Source organism: Taudactylus pleione, unplaced genomic scaffold (genome assembly GCF_031769625.1).
Source record: "Taudactylus pleione unplaced genomic scaffold, aTauple2 ptg000070l, whole genome shotgun sequence".
Lineage (NCBI taxonomy): Eukaryota > Metazoa > Chordata > Amphibia > Anura > Myobatrachidae > Taudactylus > Taudactylus pleione.
The window spans coordinates 1870336-1889422 of NW_028284472.1; the positions used below are offsets into that span (position 1 = coordinate 1870336).

General features: G+C 37.5%; 16 non-coding genes across 16 annotated transcripts; all 16 read right to left on the bottom strand.

Moving 5' to 3' along the window:
- Positions 1–49: 49 nt before the first annotated feature.
- Positions 50–121, bottom strand: TRNAA-CGC (transfer RNA alanine (anticodon CGC)). The gene has a single exon. It is a non-coding gene; the product is annotated as a tRNA-Ala (tRNA).
- A 2695-nt stretch (positions 122–2816) lies between these two features.
- Positions 2817–2888, bottom strand: TRNAA-CGC (transfer RNA alanine (anticodon CGC)). Its single transcript has one exon. It is a non-coding gene; the product is annotated as a tRNA-Ala (tRNA).
- Positions 2889–3739: 851 nt separating this feature from the next.
- On the bottom strand, positions 3740–3811 carry TRNAA-CGC (transfer RNA alanine (anticodon CGC)). The gene has a single exon. It is a non-coding gene; the product is annotated as a tRNA-Ala (tRNA).
- Positions 3812–4662: 851 nt separating this feature from the next.
- Positions 4663–4734, bottom strand: TRNAA-CGC (transfer RNA alanine (anticodon CGC)). The gene has a single exon. It is a non-coding gene; the product is annotated as a tRNA-Ala (tRNA).
- An 850-nt stretch (positions 4735–5584) lies between these two features.
- TRNAA-CGC (transfer RNA alanine (anticodon CGC)) lies at positions 5585–5656 on the bottom strand. The gene has a single exon. It is a non-coding gene; the product is annotated as a tRNA-Ala (tRNA).
- An 851-nt stretch (positions 5657–6507) lies between these two features.
- On the bottom strand, positions 6508–6579 carry TRNAA-CGC (transfer RNA alanine (anticodon CGC)). The gene has a single exon. It is a non-coding gene; the product is annotated as a tRNA-Ala (tRNA).
- Positions 6580–7430: 851 nt separating this feature from the next.
- On the bottom strand, positions 7431–7502 carry TRNAA-CGC (transfer RNA alanine (anticodon CGC)). The gene has a single exon. It is a non-coding gene; the product is annotated as a tRNA-Ala (tRNA).
- Positions 7503–8353: 851 nt separating this feature from the next.
- Positions 8354–8425, bottom strand: TRNAA-CGC (transfer RNA alanine (anticodon CGC)). The gene has a single exon. It is a non-coding gene; the product is annotated as a tRNA-Ala (tRNA).
- Positions 8426–10197: 1772 nt separating this feature from the next.
- TRNAA-CGC (transfer RNA alanine (anticodon CGC)) lies at positions 10198–10269 on the bottom strand. Its single transcript has one exon. It is a non-coding gene; the product is annotated as a tRNA-Ala (tRNA).
- An 851-nt stretch (positions 10270–11120) lies between these two features.
- On the bottom strand, positions 11121–11192 carry TRNAA-CGC (transfer RNA alanine (anticodon CGC)). The gene has a single exon. It is a non-coding gene; the product is annotated as a tRNA-Ala (tRNA).
- An 850-nt stretch (positions 11193–12042) lies between these two features.
- On the bottom strand, positions 12043–12114 carry TRNAA-CGC (transfer RNA alanine (anticodon CGC)). The gene has a single exon. It is a non-coding gene; the product is annotated as a tRNA-Ala (tRNA).
- Positions 12115–12965: 851 nt separating this feature from the next.
- Positions 12966–13037, bottom strand: TRNAA-CGC (transfer RNA alanine (anticodon CGC)). The gene has a single exon. It is a non-coding gene; the product is annotated as a tRNA-Ala (tRNA).
- Positions 13038–13888: 851 nt separating this feature from the next.
- Positions 13889–13960, bottom strand: TRNAA-CGC (transfer RNA alanine (anticodon CGC)). Its single transcript has one exon. It is a non-coding gene; the product is annotated as a tRNA-Ala (tRNA).
- An 851-nt stretch (positions 13961–14811) lies between these two features.
- Positions 14812–14883, bottom strand: TRNAA-CGC (transfer RNA alanine (anticodon CGC)). Its single transcript has one exon. It is a non-coding gene; the product is annotated as a tRNA-Ala (tRNA).
- An 851-nt stretch (positions 14884–15734) lies between these two features.
- TRNAA-CGC (transfer RNA alanine (anticodon CGC)) lies at positions 15735–15806 on the bottom strand. Its single transcript has one exon. It is a non-coding gene; the product is annotated as a tRNA-Ala (tRNA).
- Positions 15807–17578: 1772 nt separating this feature from the next.
- TRNAA-CGC (transfer RNA alanine (anticodon CGC)) lies at positions 17579–17650 on the bottom strand. The gene has a single exon. It is a non-coding gene; the product is annotated as a tRNA-Ala (tRNA).
- Positions 17651–19087: the final 1437 nt, after the last annotated feature.

Genomic DNA, 19087 nt, shown 5'->3' on the forward strand with positions numbered 1-19087 from the left:
GCTCTACAAGGGAGTTTACATATGGTAAAAAGCTGTATTTTGTAAAATTTGGAGATGCCGGGGATTGAAACCGGGGCCTCATACATGCGAAGCATGCGCTCTACCACTGAGCTACATCCCCTATGAGCTGCTATTTTTTTAAGCACAAGTGATTGCAGCTTTATATTTTACTAGAGATTTACTACTTTTCAGTGTTATTAGGGATATCTTAGAGGATGGAAGCATAACCATTATACCATGCTTGACTGCAAGGACTTTATGGTTTTCATGGCTGATGAGAAAGGAAGTAGATGCCCATTCCAAACATTGGAATGCTCTTAAAGTTCTCCATCAGAGACTGGTTTATCATCAGAATCCCCTACTTTTACTAATGAATGGTGTGGATATTGATCAAGTTTTGCTAACTAGAGGACTGTCTTACATTCTGTTTGGTCATCAGTGTCAGAACTTAGCAGAGGGGCACAAAGGATGCATGCTAAGACTGCCTCTTGGGCATTGCTAGCTAATGCTTCACCAGACAATCTATGTAGAGTTGATATGTTGTCATCATTCCACGCTTTGAAATTTCATTAAGTGCTTGCCCTCCAAGCCCATGTCCATCCTCTTTTTGTTCAAAAAGTGGTTGAACTTGTCTCTCAATCTTAATCATTTAGTTCTGCTGTATTATTTGTCTCGCTCTTTTATTAAACTTTGCTCAGGTAGTCGCCTTCAGTTCCCACTGAGAATAAAAAATCTATTTCCTACTTACCATGTTTTCCCTCAGTGTAGGAGAATGGCAATAGGCATTCAATGGGAACTTAACTTTGAAAAATGGAATGAAGAAGATGATGAATATAATCATATTTGATTAATTTTTTATGATTTGTATTCAACTTTGACTATTGCTGTAGAGTACTTGTATTGGTTTGCTTGTAATCTTTGGCTCTTCTAGAGAGTTTACATATGGTAAAAAGCTGTATTTTGGAAAACTTAGAGATTCTGTGGATTGAACTCAGGAGCTTATACAAGCGAAGCATGCGCTCTACCACCGAGCTACATCCCATATGAGCTGCTATTTTCTGATGCATAAGTGATTGCAGCTTTACAATTCACTAGAGATTTACTACTTTTCAGTGTTATTAGGGATATCTTAGATGATGGAAGGATAACCATTATACCATGCTTGACTTCAAGGACTTTATGGTTTTCATGGCTGATGAGAATGCAAGTAGATGCCCATTCCGAACATTGGAATGCTCTTAAAGTTCTCCATCAGACACTGGTTCATCATCAGAATCCCCTACTTTTACTACAGAATGGTGTGGATATTGATCAAGTTTTGCTAACTAGAGGGCTGTCTTACATTCTGTTTGGTCATCAGTGTCAGAACTTAGCAGAAGGGCACAAAGGATGCATGCTAAGACTGCCTCTTGGCCACTGCTAGCTAATGCTTCACCAGACAATCCATGTAGAGTTGATATGTTGTCATCATTCCATGCTTTGATATATCATTAAGTGCTTGCCCTCCAAGCCCATGTCCATCCTCTTTTTGTTCACAAAGTGTTTGAACTTGTCTCTCAATCTTAATCAATTAGTTTTGCTATATTATTTGTCTCGCTCTTTTATTAAACTTTGCTCGGGTAGTCGCCTTCAGTTCCCACTGAAAATAAAAAATATATTTCCTACTTACCATATGTTTTCCCTCAGTGTAGGAGAATGGCAATAGGCATTCAATGGGAACTTATCTTTGAAAAATGGAATGAAGAAGATGATGAATATAATCATATTTGATTGATTATTTATTATTTGTATTCAACTTTGACTATTGCTGTAGAGTACTTTTATTGGTTTGCTTGTTTTCTTTGGCTCTACTAGAGAGTTTACATATGGTAAAAAGCTGTATTTTGTAAAACTTGGAGATGCCGGGGATTGAATCCGGGGCCTCATACATGCGAAGCATGCGCTCTATCACTGAGCTATATCCCCTATGAGCTGCTATTTTTTTATGCACAAGTGATTGCAGCTTTATATTTTACTAGAGATTTACTACTTTTCAGTGTTATTAGGGATATCTTAGAGGATGGAAGCATAACCATTATACCATGCTTGACTGCAAGGACTTTATGGTTTTCATGGCTGATGAGAATGCAAGTAGATGCCCATTCCAAACACTGGAATGCTCTTAAAGTTCTCCATCAGAGACTGGTTTATCATCAGAATCCCCTACTTTTACTATTGAATGGTGTGGATATTGATCAAGTTTTGCTAACTAGAGGGCTGTCTTACATTCAGTTTGGTCATCAGTGTCAGAACTTAGCAGAAGGGCACAAAGGATGCATGCTAAGACTGCCTCTTGGGCATTGCTAGCTAATGCTTCACCAGACAATCTATGTAGAGTTGATATGTTGTCATCATTCCATGCTTTGAAATTTCATTAAGTGCTTGCCCTCCAAGCCCATGTCCATCCTCTTTTTGTTCATAAAGTGGTTGAACTTGTCTCTCAATCTTAATCATTTAGTTCTGCTATATTATTTGTCTCACTCTTTTATTAAACTTTGCTTGAGTTGTCGCCTTCAGTTCCCACTGAAAATAAAAAATCTATTTCCTAATTACCATAAGTTTACCTTCAGTGTAGGAGAATGGCAATAAGCATTCAATGGGAACTTAACTTTGAAAAATGGAATGAAGAAGATGATGAATATAATCATATTTGATGGATTTTTTATGATTTGTAATCAACTTTGACTATTGCTGTAGAGAACTTTTATTGGTTTGCTTGTTTTCTTTGGCTCTACAAGGGAGTTTACATATGGTAAAAAGCTGTATTTTGTAAAATTTGGAGATGCCGGGGATTGAAACCGGGGCCTCATACATGCGAAGCATGCGCTCTACCACTGAGCTACATCCCCTATGAGCTGCTATTTTTTTAAGCACAAGTGATTGCAGCTTTATATTTTACTAGAGATTTACTACTTTTCAGTGTTATTAGGGATATCTTAGAGGATGGAAGCATAACCATTATACCATGCTTGACTGCAAGGACTTTATGGTTTTCATGGCTGATGAGAATGCAAGTAGATGCCCATTCCAAACATTGGAATGCTCTTAAAGTTCTCCATCAGAGACTGGTTCATCATCAGAATCCCCTACTTTTACTAATGAATGGTGTGGATATTGATCAAGTTTTGCTAACTAGAGGGCTGTCTTACATTCTGTTTGGTCATCAGTGTCAGAACTTAGCAGAAGGGCACAAAGGATGCATGCTAAGACTGCCTCTTGGCCACTGCTAGCTAATGCTTCACCAGACAATCTATGTAGAGTTGATATGTTGTCATCATTCCATGCTTTGAAATATCATTAAATGCTTGCCCTCCAAGCCCATGTCCATCCTCTTTTTGTTCACAAAGTGTTTGAACTTGTCTTTCAATCTTAAACAATTAGTTTTGCTATATTATTTGTCTCGCTCTTTTATTAAACTTTGCTCAGGTAGTCGCCTTCAGTTCCCACTGAAAATAAAAAATCTATTTCCTACTTACCATATGTTTTCCCTCAGTGTAGGAGAATGGCAATAGGCATTCAATAGGTACTTAACTTTGAAAAATGGAATGAAGAAGATGATGAATATAATCATATTTGATTGATTTTTTATGATTTGTATTCAACTTTGACTATTGCTGTAGAGTACTTTTATTGGTTTGCTTGTTTTCTTTGGCTCTACTAGAGAGTTTACATATGGTAAAAAGCTGTATTTTGTAAAACTTTGAGATGCCGGGGATTGAACCCGGGGCCTCATACATGCGAAGCATGCACTCTACCACTGAGCTACATCCCCTATGAGCTGCTATTTTTTTATGCACAAGTGATTGCAGCTTTACATTTCACTAGAGATTTACTACTTTTCAGTGTTATTAGGGATATCTTAGAGGATGGAAGCATAACCTTTATACAATGCTTGACTGCAAGGACTTTATGGTTTTCATGGCTGAAGAGAATGCAGGTAGATGCCCATTCCAAACACTGGAATGCTCTTAAAGTTCTCCATCAGAGACTGGTTTATCATCAGAATCCCCTACTTTTACTAATGAATGGTGTGGATATTGATCAAGCTTTGCTAACTAGAGGGCTGTCTTACATTCTGTTTAGTCATCAGTGTCAGAACTTAGCAGAAGGGCACAAAGGATGCATGCTAAGACTGCCTCTTGGGCATTGCTAGCTAATGCTTCACCAGACAATCTATGTAGAGTTGATATGTTGTCATCATTCCATGCTTTGAAATTTCATTAAGTGCTTGCCCTCAAAGCCCATGTCCATCCTCTTTTTGTTCACAAAGTGTTTGAACTTGTCTCTCAATCTTAATCAATTAGTTTTGCTATATTATTTGTCTCGCTCTTTTATTAAACTTTGCTTGAGTTGTCGCCTTCAGTTCCCACTGAAAATAAAAAATCTATTTCCTACTTACCATAAGTTTTCCCTCAGTGTAGAAGAATGGCAATAAGCATTCAATGGGAACTTAACTTTGAAAAATGGAATGAAGAAGATGATGAATATAATCATATTTGATTGATTTTTTATGATTTGTATTCAACTTTGACTATTGCTGTAGAGTACTTTTATTGGTTTGCTTGTTTTCTTTGGCTCTACTAGAGAGTTTACATATGGTAAAAAGCTGTATTTTGTAAAACTTGGAGATGCCGGGGATTGAATCCGGGGCCTCATACATGCGAAGCATGCGCTCTACCACTGAGCTATATCCCCTATGAGCTGCTATTTTTTTATGCACAAGTGATTGCAGCTTTACATTTCACTAGAGATTTACTACTTTACTGTGTTATTAGGGATATCTTAGAGGATGGAAGCATAACCATTATACCATGCTTGACTTCAAGGACTTTATGGTTATCATGGCTGATGAGAATGCAAGTAGAAGCCCATTCCGAACATTGGAATGCTCTTAAAGTTCTCATCAGAGACTGGTTCATCATCAGAATCCCCTACTTTTACTAATGAATGGTGTGGATATTGTTCAAGTTTTGCTAACTAGAGGGCTGTCTTACATTCTGTTTGGTCATCAGTGTCAGAACTTAGCAGAAGGGCACAAAGGATGCATGCTAAGACTGCCTCTTGGGCATTGCTAGCTAATGCTTCACCAGACAATCTATGTAGAGTTGATATGTTGTCATCATTCCATGCTTTGAAATTTCATTAAGTGCTTGCCCTCCAAGCCCATGTCCATCCTCTTTTTGTTCACAAAGTGTTTGAACTTGTCTCTCAATCTTAATCAATTAGTTTTGCTATATTATTTGTCTCGCTCTTTTATTAAACTTTGCTTGAGTTGTCGCCTTCAGTTCCCACTGAAAATAAAAAATCTATTTCCTACTTACCATAAGTTTTCCCTCAGTGTAGGAGAATGGCAATAAGCATTCAAAGGGAACTTAACTTTGAAAAATGGAATGAAGAAGATGATGAATATAATCATATTTGATTGATTTTTTATGATTTGTATTCAACTTTGACTATTGCTGTAGAGTAGTTTTATTGGTTTGCTTGTTTTCTTTGGCTCTACTAGAGAGTTTACATTTGGTAAAAAGCTGTATTTTGTAAAATTTGGAGATGCCGGGGATTGAAACCGGGGCCTCATACATGCGAAGCATGCGCTCTACCACTGAGCTACATCCCCTATGAGCTGCTATTTTTTTATGCACAAGTGATTGCAGCTTTATATTTTACTAGAGATTTACTACTTTTCAGTGTTATTAGGGATATCTTAGAGGATGGAAGCATAACCATTATACCATGCTTGACTGCAAGGACTTTATGGTTTTCACGGCTGATGAGAATGCAAGTAGATGCCCATTCCAAACCCTGGAATGCTCATAAAGTTCTCCATCAGAGACTGGTTTATCATCAGAATCCCCTACTTTTACTAATGAATGGTGTGGATATTGATCAAGTTTTGCTAACTAGAGGGCTGTCTTACATTCTGTTTGGTCATCAGTGTCAGAACTTAGCAGAAGGGCACAAAGGATGCATGCTAAGACTGCCTCTTGGGCATTGCTAGCTAATGCTTCACCAGACAATCTATGTAGAGTTGATATGTTGTCATCATTCCATGCTTTGAAATTTCATTAAGTGCTTGCCCTCCAAGCCCATGTCCATCCTCTTTTTGTTCATAAAGTGGTTGAACTTGTCTCTCAATCTTAATCATTTAGTTCTGCTATATTATTTGTCTCGCTCTTTTATTAAACTTTGCTTGAGTTGTCGCCTTCAGTTCCCACTGAAAATAAAAAATCTATTTCCTACTTACCATAAGTTTTCCCTCAGTGTAGAAGAATGGCAATAAGCATTCAATGGGAACTTAACTTTGAAAAATGGAATGAAGAAGATGATGAATATAATCATATTTGATTGATTTTTTATGATTTGTATTCAACTTTGACTATTGCTGTAGAGTACTTTTATTGGTTTGCTTGTTTTCTTTGGCTCTACTAGAGAGTTTACATATGGTAAAAAGCTGTATTTTGTAAAATTTGGAGATGCCGGGGATTGAAACCGGGGCCTCATACATGCGAAGCATGCGCTCTACCACTGAGCTACATCCCCTATCAGCTGCTATTTTTTTATGCACAAGTGATTGCAGCTTTATATTTTACTAGAGATTTACTACTTTTCAGTGTTATTAGGGATATCTTAGAGGATGGAAGCATAACCATTATACGATGCTTGACTGCAAGGACTTTATGGTTTTCACGGCTGATGAGAATGCAAGTAGATGCCCATTCCAAACCATGGAATGCTCATAATGTTCTCCATCAGAGACTGGTTTATCATCAGAATCCCCTACTTTTACTAATGAATGGTGTGGATATTGATCAAGTTTTGCTAACTAGAGGGCTGTCTTACATTCTGTTTGGTCATCAGTGTCAGAACTTAGCAGAAGGGCACAAAGGATGCATGCTAAGACTGCCTCTTGGCCACTGCTAGCTAATGCTTCACCAGACAATCCATGTAGAGTTGATATGTTGTCATCATTCCATGCTTTGATATATCATTAAGTGCTTGCCCTCCAAGCCCATGTCCATCCTCTTTTTGTTCACAAAGTGTTTGAACTTGTCTCTCAATCTTAATCAATTAGTTTTGCTATATTATTTGTCTCGCTCTTTTATTAAACTTTGCTCGGGTAGTCGCCTTCAGTTCCCACTGAAAATAAAAAATATATTTCCTACTTACCATATGTTTTCCCTCAGTGTAGGAGAATGGCAATAGGCATTCAATGGGAACTTATCTTTGAAAAATGGAATGAAGAAGATGATGAATATAATCATATTTGATTGATTATTTATTATTTGTATTCAACTTTGACTATTGCTGTAGAGTACTTTTATTGGTTTGCTTGTTTTCTTTGGCTCTACTAGAGAGTTTACATATGGTAAAAAGCTGTATTTTGTAAAACTTGGAGATGCCGGGGATTGAATCCGGGGCCTCATACATGCGAAGCATGCGCTCTACCACTGAGCTATATCCCCTATGAGCTGCTATTTTTTTATGCACAAGTGATTGCAGCTTTATATTTTACTAGAGATTTACTACTTTTCAGTGTTATTAGGGATATCTTAGAGGATGGAAGCATAACCATTATACCATGCTTGACTGCAAGGACTTTATGGTTTTCATGGCTGATGAGAATGCAAGTAGATGCCCATTCCAAACACTGGAATGCTCTTAAAGTTCTCCATCAGAGACTGGTTTATCATCAGAATCCCCTACTTTTACTATTGAATGGTGTGGATATTGATCAAGTTTTGCTAACTAGAGGGCTGTCTTACATTCAGTTTGGTCATCAGTGTCAGAACTTAGCAGAAGGGCACAAAGGATGCATGCTAAGACTGCCTCTTGGGCATTGCTAGCTAATGCTTCACCAGACAATCTATGTAGAGTTGATATGTTGTCATCATTCCATGCTTTGAAATTTCATTAAGTGCTTGCTCTCCAAGCCCATGTCCATCCTCTTTTTGTTCATAAAGTGGTTGAACTTGTCTCTCAATCTTAATCATTTAGTTCTGCTATATTATTTGTCTCACTCTTTTATTAAACTTTGCTTGAGTTGTCGCCTTCAGTTCCCACTGAAAATAAAAAATCTATTTCCTAATTACCATAAGTTTACCTTCAGTGTAGGAGAATGGCAATAAGCATTCAATGGGAACTTAACTTTGAAAAATGGAATGAAGAAGATGATGAATATAATCATATTTGATGGATTTTTTATGATTTGTAATCAACTTTGACTATTGCTGTAGAGAACTTTTATTGGTTTGCTTGTTTTCTTTGGCTCTACAAGGGAGTTTACATATGGTAAAAAGCTGTATTTTGTAAAACTTGGAGATGCCGGGGATTGAACCCGGGGCCTCATACATGCGAAGCATGCGCTCTACCACTGAGCTACAACCCCTATGAGCTGCTATTTTTTTATGCACAAGTGATTGCAGCTTTACATTTCACTAGAGATTTACTACTTTTCAGTGTTATTAGGGATATCTTAGAGGATGGAAGCATAACCTTTATACAATGCTTGACTGCAAGGACTTTATGGTTTTCATGGCTGAAGAGAATGCAGGTAGATGCCCATTCCAAACACTGGAATGCTCTTAAAGTTCTCCATCAGAGACTGGTTTATCATCAGAATCCCCTACTTTTACTAATGAATGGTGTGGATATTGATCAAGCTTTGCTAACTAGAGGGCTGTGTTACATTCTGTTTAGTCATCAGTGTCAGAACTTAGCAGAAGGGCACAAAGGATGCATGCTAAGACTGCCTCTTGGGCATTGCTAGCTAATGCTTCACCAGACAATCTATGTAGAGTTGATAAGTTGTCATCATTCCACGCTTTGAAATTTCATTAAGTGCTTGCCCTCCAAGCCCATGTCCATCCTCTTTTTGTTCAAAAAGTGGTTGAACTTGTCTCTCAATCTTAATCATTTAGTTCTGCTGTATTATTTGTCTCGCTCTTTTATTAAACTTTGCTCAGGTAGTCGCCTTCAGTTCCCACTGAGAATAAAAAATCTATTTCCTACTTACCATGTTTTCCCTCAGTGTAGGAGAATGGCAATAGGCATTCAATGGGAACTTAACTTTGAAAAATGGAATGAAGAAGATGATGAATATAATCATATTTGATTAATTTTTTATGATTTGTATTCAACTTTGACTATTGCTGTAGAGTACTTGTATTGGTTTGCTTGTTATCTTTGGCTCTTCTAGAGAGTTTACATATGGTAAAAAGCTGTATTTTGCAAAATTTAGAGATTCTGGGGATTGAACTCAGGAGCTTATACAAGCGAAGCATGCGCTCTACCACCGAGCTACATCCCATATGAGCTGCTATTTTCTGATGCATAAGTGATTGCAGCTTTACAATTCACTAGAGATTTACTACTTTTCAGTGTTATTAGGGATATCTTAGAGGATGGAAGGATAACCATTATACCATGCTTGACTGCAAGGACTTTATGGTTTTCATGGCTGATGAAAATGCAAGTAGATGCCCATTCCGAACCTTGGAATGCTCTTAAAGTTCTCCATCAGAGACTGGTTCATCATCAGAATCCCCTACTTTTACTAATGAATGGTGTGGATATTGATCAAGTTTTGCTAACTAGAGGGCTGTCTTACATTCTGTTTGGTCATCAGTGTCAGAACTTAGCAGAAGGGCACAAAGGATGCATGCTAAGACTGCCTCTTGGCCACTGCTAGCTAATGCTTCACCAGACAATCTATGTAGAGTTGATATGTTGTCATCATTCCATGCTTTGAAATATCATTAAATGCTTGCCCTCCAAGCCCATGTCCATCCTCTTTTTGTTCACAAAGTGTTTGAACTTGTCTTTCAATCTTAAACAATTAGTTTTGCTATATTATTTGTCTCGCTCTTTTATTAAACTTTGCTCAGGTAGTCGCCTTCAGTTCCCACTGAAAATAAAAAATCTATTTCCTACTTACCATATGTTTTCCCTCAGTGTAGGAGAATGGCAATAGGCATTCAATAGGTACTTAACTTTGAAAAATGGAATGAAGAAGATGATGAATATAATCATATTTGATTGATTTTTTATGATTTGTATTCAACTTTGACTATTGCTGTAGAGTACTTTTATTGGTTTGCTTGTTTTCTTTGGCTCTACTAGAGAGTTTACATATGGTAAAAAGCTGTATTTTGTAAAACTTGGAGATGCCGGGGATTGAACCCGGGGCCTCATACATGCGAAGCATGCGCTCTACCACTGAGCTACATCCCCTATGAGCTGCTATTTTTTTATGCACAAGTGATTGCAGCTTTACATTTCACTAGAGATTTACTACTTTTCAGTGTTATTAGGGATATCTTAGAGGATGGAAGCATAACCTTTATACAATGCTTGACTGCAAGGACTTTATGGTTTTCATGGCTGAAGAGAATGCAGGTAGATGCCCATTCCAAACACTGGAATGCTCTTAAAGTTCTCCATCAGAGACTGGTTTATCATCAAAATCCCCTACTTTTACTAATGAATGGTGTGGATATTGATCAAGCTTTGCTAACTAGAGGGCTGTCTTACATTCTGTTTAGTCATCAGTGTCAGAACTTAGCAGAAGGGCACAAAGGATGCATGCTAAGACTGCCTCTTGGGCATTGCTAGCTAATGCTTCACCAGACAATCTATGTAGAGTTGATATGTTGTCATCATTCCATGCTTTGAAATTTCATTAAGTGCTTGCCCTCAAAGCCCATGTCCATCCTCTTTTTGTTCACAAAGTGTTTGAACTTGTCTCTCAATCTTAATCAATTAGTTTTGCTATATTATTTGTCTCGCTCTTTTATTAAACTTTGCTTGAGTTGTCGCCTTCAGTTCCCACTGAAAATAAAAAATCTATTTCCTACTTACCATAAGTTTTCCCTCAGTGTAGAAGAATGGCAATAAGCATTCAATGGGAACTTAACTTTGAAAAATGGAATGAAGAAGATGATGAATATAATCATATTTGATTGATTTTTTATGATTTGTATTCAACTTTGACTATTGCTGTAGAGTACTTTTATTGGTTTGCTTGTTTTCTTTGGCTCTACTAGAGAGTTTACATATGGTAAAAAGCTGTATTTTGTAAAACTTGGAGATGCCGGGGATTGAATCCGGGGCCTCATACATGCGAAGCATGCGCTCTACCACTGAGCTATATCCCCTATGAGCTGCTATTTTTTTATGCACAAGTGATTGCAGCTTTACATTTCACTAGAGATTTACTACTTTACTGTGTTATTAGGGATATCTTAGAGGATGGAAGCATAACCATTATACCATGCTTGACTGCAAGGACTTTATGGTTATCATGGCTGATGAGAATGCAAGTAGAAGCCCATTCCGAACTTTGGAATGCTCTTAAAGTTCTCATCAGAGACTGGTTCATCATCAGAATCCCCTACTTTTACTAATGAATGGTGTGGATATTGTTCAAGTTTTGCTAACTAGAGGGCTGTCTTACATTCTGTTTGGTCATCAGTGTCAGAACTTAGCAGAAGGGCACAAAGGATGCATGCTAAGACTGCCTCTTGGGCATTGCTAGCTAATGCTTCACCAGACAATCTATGTAGAGTTGATATGTTGTCATCATTCCATGCTTTGAAATTTCATTAAGTGCTTGCCCTCCAAGCCCATGTCCATCCTCTTTTTGTTCACAAAGTGTTTGAACTTGTCTCTCAATCTTAATCAATTAGTTTTGCTATATTATTTGTCTCGCTCTTTTATTAAACTTTGCTTGAGTTGTCGCCTTCAGTTCCCACTGAAAATAAAAAATCTATTTCCTACTTACCATAAGTTTTCCCTCAGTGTAGGAGAATGGCAATAAGCATTCAAAGGGAACTTAACTTTGAAAAATGGAATGAAGAAGATGATGAATATAATCATATTTGATTGATTTTTTATGATTTGTATTCAACTTTGACTATTGCTGTAGAGTAGTTTTATTGGTTTGCTTGTTTTCTTTGGCTCTACTAGAGAGTTTACATTTGGTAAAAAGCTGTATTTTGTAAAATTTGGAGATGCCGGGGATTGAAACCGGGGCCTCATACATGCGAAGCATGCGCTCTACCACTGAGCTACATCCCCTATGAGCTGCTATTTTTTTATGCACAAGTGATTGCAGCTTTATATTTTACTAGAGATTTACTACTTTTCAGTGTTATTAGGGATATCTTAGAGGATGGAAGCATAACCATTATACCATGCTTGACTGCAAGGACTTTATGGTTTTCACGGCTGATGAGAATGCAAGTAGATGCCCATTCCAAACCCTGGAATGCTCATAAAGTTCTCCATCAGAGACTGGTTTATCATCAGAATCCCCTACTTTTACTAATGAATGGTGTGGATATTGATCAAGTTTTGCTAACTAGAGGGCTGTCTTACATTCTGTTTGGTCATCAGTGTCAGAACTTAGCAGAAGGGTACAAAGGATGCATGCTAAGACTGCCTCTTGGGCATTGCTAGCTAATGCTTCACCAGACAATCTATGTAGAGTTGATATGTTGTCATCATTCCATGCTTTGAAATTTCATTAAGTGCTTGCCCTCCAAGCCCATGTCCATCCTCTTTTTGTTCATAAAGTGGTTGAACTTGTCTCTCAATCTTAATCATTTAGTTCTGCTATATTATTTGTCTCGCTCTTTTATTAAACTTTGCTTGAGTTGTCGCCTTCAGTTCCCACTGAAAATAAAAAATCTATTTCCTACTTACCATAAGTTTTCCCTCAGTGTAGAAGAATGGCAATAAGCATTCAATGGGAACTTAACTTTGAAAAATGGAATGAAGAAGATGATGAATATAATCATATTTGATTGATTTTTTATGATTTGTATTCAACTTTGACTATTGCTGTAGAGTACTTTTATTGGTTTGCTTGTTTTCTTTGGCTCTACTAGAGAGTTTACATATGGTAAAAAGCTGTATTTTGTAAAATTTGGAGATGCCGGGGATTGAAACCGGGGCCTCATACATGCGAAGCATGCGCTCTACCACTGAGCTACATCCCCTATGAGCTGCTATTTTTTTATGCACAAGTGATTGCAGCTTTATATTTTACTAGAGATTTACTACTTTTCAGTGTTATTAGGGATATCTTAGAGGATGGAAGCATAACCATTATACGATGCTTGACTGCAAGGACTTTATGGTTTTCACGGCTGATGAGAATGCAAGTAGATGCCCATTCCAAACCATGGAATGCTCATAATGTTCTCCATCAGAGACTGGTTTATCATCAGAATCCCCTACTTTTACTAATGAATGGTGTGGATATTGATCAAGTTTTGCTAACTAGAGGGCTGTCTTACATTCTGTTTGGTCATCAGTGTCAGAACTTAGCAGAAGGGCACAAAGGATGCATGCTAAGACTGCCTCTTGGCCACTGCTAGCTAATGCTTCACCAGACATACCATGTAGAGTTGATATGTTGTCATCATTCCATGCTTTGATATATCATTAAGTGCTTGCCCTCCAAGCCCATGTCCATCCTCTTTTTGTTCACAAAGTGTTTGAACTTGTCTCTCAATCTTAATCAATTAGTTTTGCTATATTATTTGTCTCGCTCTTTTATTAAACTTTGCTCAGGTAGTCGCCTTCAGTTCCCACTGAAAATAAAAAATCTATTTCCTACTTACCATATGTTTTCCCTCAGTGTAGGAGAATGGCAATAGGCATTCAATGGGAACTTAACTTTGAAAAATGGAATGAAGAAGATGATGAATATAATCATATTTGATTGATTTTTTATGATTTGTATTCAACTTTGACTATTGCTGTAGAGTACTTTTATTGGTTTGCTTGTTTTCTTTGGCTCTACTAGAGAGTTTACATATGGTAAAAAGCTGTATTTTGTAAAACTTGGAGATGCCGGGGATTGAATCCGGGGCCTCATACATGCGAAGCATGCGCTCTACCACTGAGCTATATCCCCTATGAGCTGCTATTATTTTATGCACAAGTGATTGCAGCTTTACATTTCACTAGAGATTTACTACTTTACTGTGTTATTAGGGATATCTTAGAGGATGGAAGCATAACCATTATACCATGCTTGACTGCAAGGACTTTATGGTTATCATGGCTGATGAGAATGCAAGTAGAAGCCCATTCCGAACATTGGAATGCTCTTAAAGTTCTCATCAGAGACTGGTTCATCATCAGAATCCCCTACTTTTACTAATGAATGGTGTGGATATTGTTCAAGTTTTTGCTAACTAGAGGGCTGTCTTACATTATATTTGGTCATCAGTGTCAGAACTTAGCAGAAGGGCACAAAGGATGCATGCTAAGACTGCCTCTTGGGCATTGCTAGCTAATGCTTCACCAGACAATCTATGTAGAGTTGATATGTTGTCATCATTCCATGCTTTGAAATTTCATTAAGTGCTTGCCCTCCAAGCCCATGTCCATCCTCTTTTTGTTCACAAAGTGTTTGAACTTGTCTCTCAATCTTAATCAATTAGTTTTGCTATATTATTTGTCTCGCTCTTTTATTAAACTTTGCTTGAGTTGTCGCCTTCAGTTCCCACTGAAAATAAAAAATCTATTTCCTACTTACCATAAGTTTTCCCTCAGTGTAGGAGAATGGCAATAAGCATTTAAAGGGAACTTAACTTTGAAAAATGGAATGAAGAAGATGATGAATATAATCATATTTGATTGATTTTTTATGATTTGTATTCAACTTTGACTATTGCTGTAGAGTAGTTTTATTGGTTTGCTTGTTTTCTTTGGCTCTACTAGAGAGTTTACATTTGGTAAAAAGCTGTATTTTGTAAAATTTGGAGATGCCGGGGATTGAAACCGGGGCCTCATACATGCGAAGCATGCGCTCTACCACTGAGCTACATCCCCTATGAGCTGCTATTTATTTATGCACAAGTGATTGCAGCTTTATATTTTACTAGAGATTTACTACTTTTCAGTGTTATTAGGGATATCTTAGAGGATGGAAGCATAACCATTATACCATGCTTGACTGCAAGGACTTTATGGTTTTCACGGCTGATGAGAATGCAAGTAGATGCCCATTCCAAACCCTGGAATGCTCATAAAGTTCTCCATCAGAGACTGGTTTATCATCAGAATCCCCTACTTTTACTAATGAATGGTGTGGATATTGATCAAGTTTTGCTAACTAGAGGGCTGTCTTACATTCTGTTTGGTCATCAGTGTCAGAACTTAGCAGAAGGGCACAAAGGATGCATGCTAAGACTGCCTCTTGGGCATTGCTAGCTAATGCTTCACCAGACAATCTATGTAGACTTGATATGTTGTCATCATTCCATGCTTTGAAATTTCATTAAGTGCTTGCCCTCCAAGCCCATGTCCATCCTCTTTTTGTTCATAAAGTGGTTGAACTTGTCTCTCAATCTTAATCATTTAGTTCTGCTATATTATTTGTCTCGCTCTTTTATTAAACTTTGCTTGAGTTGTCGCCTTCAGTTCCCACTGAAAATAAAAAATCTATTTCCTAATTACCATAAGTTTACCTTCAGTGTAGGAGAATGGCAATAAGCATTCAATGGGAACTTAACTTTGAAAAATGGAATGAAGAAGATGATGAATATAATCATATTTTATGGATTTTTTATGATTTGTAATCAACTTTGACTATTGCTGTAGAGAACTTTTATTGGTTTGCTTGTTTTCTTTGGCTCTACAAGGGAGTTTACATATGGTAAAAAGCTGTATTTTGTAAAATTTGGAGATGCCGGGGATTGAAACCGGGGCCTCATACATGCGAAGCATGCGCTCTACCACTGAGCTACATCCCCTATGAGCTGCTATTTTTTTAAGCACAAGTGATTGCAGCTTTATATTTTACTAGAGATTTACTACTTTTCAGTGTTATTAGGGATATCTTAGAGGATGGAAGCATAACCATTATACCATGCTTGACTGCAAGGACTTTATGGTTTTCATGGCTGATGAGAAAGCAAGTAGATGCCCATTCCAAACATTGGAATGCTCTTAAAGTTCTCCATCAGAGACTGGTTTATCATCAGAATCCCCTACTTTTACTAATGAATGGTGTGGATATTGATCAAGTTTTGCTAACTAGAGGACTGTCTTACATTCTGTTTGGTCATCAGTGTCAGAACTTAGCAGAGGGGCACAAAGGATGCATGCTAAGACTGCCTCTTGGGCATTGCTAGCTAATGCTTCACCAGACAATCTATGTAGAGTTGATATGTTGTCATCATTCCACGCTTTGAAATTTCATTAAGTGCTTGCCCTCCAAGCCCATGTCCATCCTCTTTTTGTTCAAAAAGTGGTTGAACTTGTCTCTCAATCTTAATCATTTAGTTCTGCTGTATTATTTGTCTCGCTCTTTTATTAAACTTTGCTCAGGTAGTCGCCTTCAGTTCCCACTGAGAATAAAAAATCTATTTCCTACTTACCATGTTTTCCCTCAGTGTAGGAGAATGGCAATAGGCATTCAATGGGAACTTAACTTTGAAAAATGGAATGAAGAAGATGATGAATATAATCATATTTGATTAATTTTTTATGATTTGTATTCAACTTTGACTATTGCTGTAGAGTACTTGTATTGGTTTGCTTGTTATCTTTGGCTCTTCTAGAGAGTTTACATATGGTAAAAAGCTGTATTTTGCAAAATTTAGAGATTCTGGGGATTGAACTCAGGAGCTTATACAAGCGAAGCATGCGCTCTACCACCGAGCTACATCCCCTATGAGCTGCTATTTTCTGATGCATAAGTGATTGCAGCTTTACAATTCACTAGAGATTTACTACTTTTCAGTGTTATTAGTGATATCTTAGAGGATGGAAGGATAACCATTATACCATGCTTGACTTCAAGGACTTTATTGTTTTCATGGCTGATGAGAATGCATGTAGATGCCCATTCCGAACATTGGAATGCTCTTAAAGTTCTCCATCAGAGACTGGTTCATCATCAGAATCCCCTACTTTTACTAATGAATGGTGTGGATATTGATCAAGTTTTGCTAACTAGAGGGCTGTCTTTCATTCTGTTTGGTCATCAGTGTCAGAACTTAGCAGAAGGGCACAAAGGATGCATGCTAAGACTGCCTCTTGGCCACTGCTAGCTATTGCTTCACCAGACAATCTATGTAGAGTTGATATGTTGTCATCATTCCATGCTTTGAAATATCATTAAATGCTTGCCCTCCAAGCCCATGTCCATCCTCTTTTTGTTCACAAAGTGTTTGAACTTGTCTTTCAATCTTAATCAATTAGTTTTGCTATATTATTTGTCTCGCTCTTTTATTAAACTTTGCTTGAGTTGTCGCCTTCAGTTCCCACTGAAAATAAAAAATCTATTTCCTACTTACCATAAGTTTTCCCTCAGTGTAGAAGAATGGCAATAAGCATTCAATGGGAACTTAACTTTGAAAAATGGAATGAAGAAGATGATGAATATAATCATATTTGATTGATTTTTTATGATTTGTATTCAACTTTGACTATTGCTGTAGAGTACTTTTATTGGTTTGCTTGTTTTCTTTGGCTCTACTAGAGAGTTTACATATGGTAAAAAGCTGTATTTTGTAAAATTTGGAGATGCCGGGGATTGAAACCGGGGCCTCATACATGCGAAGCATGCGCTCTACCACTGAGCTACATCCCCTATGAGCTGCTATTTTTTTATGCACAAGTGATTGCAGCTTTATATTTTACTAGAGATTTACTACTTTTCAGTGTTATTAGGGATATCTTAGAGGATGGAAGCATAACCATTATACGATGCTTGACTGCAAGGACTTTATGGTTTTCACGGCTGATGAGAATGCAAGTAGATGCCCATTCCAAACCCTGGAATGCTCATAAAGTTCTCCATCAGAGACTGGTTTATCATCAGAATCCCCTACTTTTACTAATGAATGGTGTGGATATTGATCAAGTTTTGCTAACTAGAGGGCTGTCTTACATTCTGTTTGGTCATCAGTGTCAGAACTTAGCAGAAGGGCACAAATGATGCATGCTAAGACTGCCTCTTGGGCATTGCTAGCTAATGATTCACCAGACAATCTATGTAGAGTTGATATGTTGTCATCATTCCATGCTTTGAAATTTCATTAAGTGCTTGCCCTCCAAGCCCATGTCCATCCTCTTTTTGTTCATAAAGTGGTTGAACTTGTCTCTCAATCTTAATCATTTAGTTCTGCTATATTATTTGTCTCGCTCTTTTATTAAACTTTGCTCAGGTAGTCACCTTCAGTTCCCACTGAGAATAAAAAATCTATTTCCTACTTACCATATGTTTTCCCTCAGTGTAGGAGAATGGCTATAGGCATTCAATGGGAACTTAACTTTGAAAAATGGAATGAAGAAGATGATGAATATAATCATATTTGATTAATTTTTTATGATTTGTATTCAACTTTGACTATTGCTGTAGAGTACTTGTATTGGTTTGCTTGTTATCTTTGGCTCTTCTAGAGAGTTTACATATGGTAAAAAGCTGTATTTTGGAAAACTTAGAGATTCTGTGGATTGAACTCAGGAGCTTATACAAGCGAAGCATGCGCTCTACCACCGAGCTACATCCCATATGAGCTGCTATTTTCTGATGCATAAGTGATTGCAGCTTTACAATTCACTAGAGATTTACTACTTTTCAGTGTTATTAGGGATATCTTAGATGATGGAAGGATAACCATTATACCATGCTTGACTTCAAGGACTTTATGGTTTTCATGGCTGATGAGAATGCAAGTAGATGCCCATTCCGAACATTGGAATGCTCTTAAAGTTCTCCATCAGAGACTGGTTCATCATCAGAATCCCCTACTTTTACTACAGAATGGTGTGGATATTGATCAAGTTTTGCTAACTAGAGGGCTGTCTTACATTCTGTTTGGTCATCAGTGTCAGAACTTAGCAGAAGGGCACAAAGGATGCATGCTAAGACTGCCTCTTGGCCACTGCTAGCTAATGCTTCACCAGACAATCCATGTAGAGTTGATATGTTGTCATCATTCCATGCTTTGATATATCATTAAGTGCTTGCCCTCCAAGCCCATGTCCATCCTCTTTTTGTTCACAAAGTGTTTGAACTTGTCTC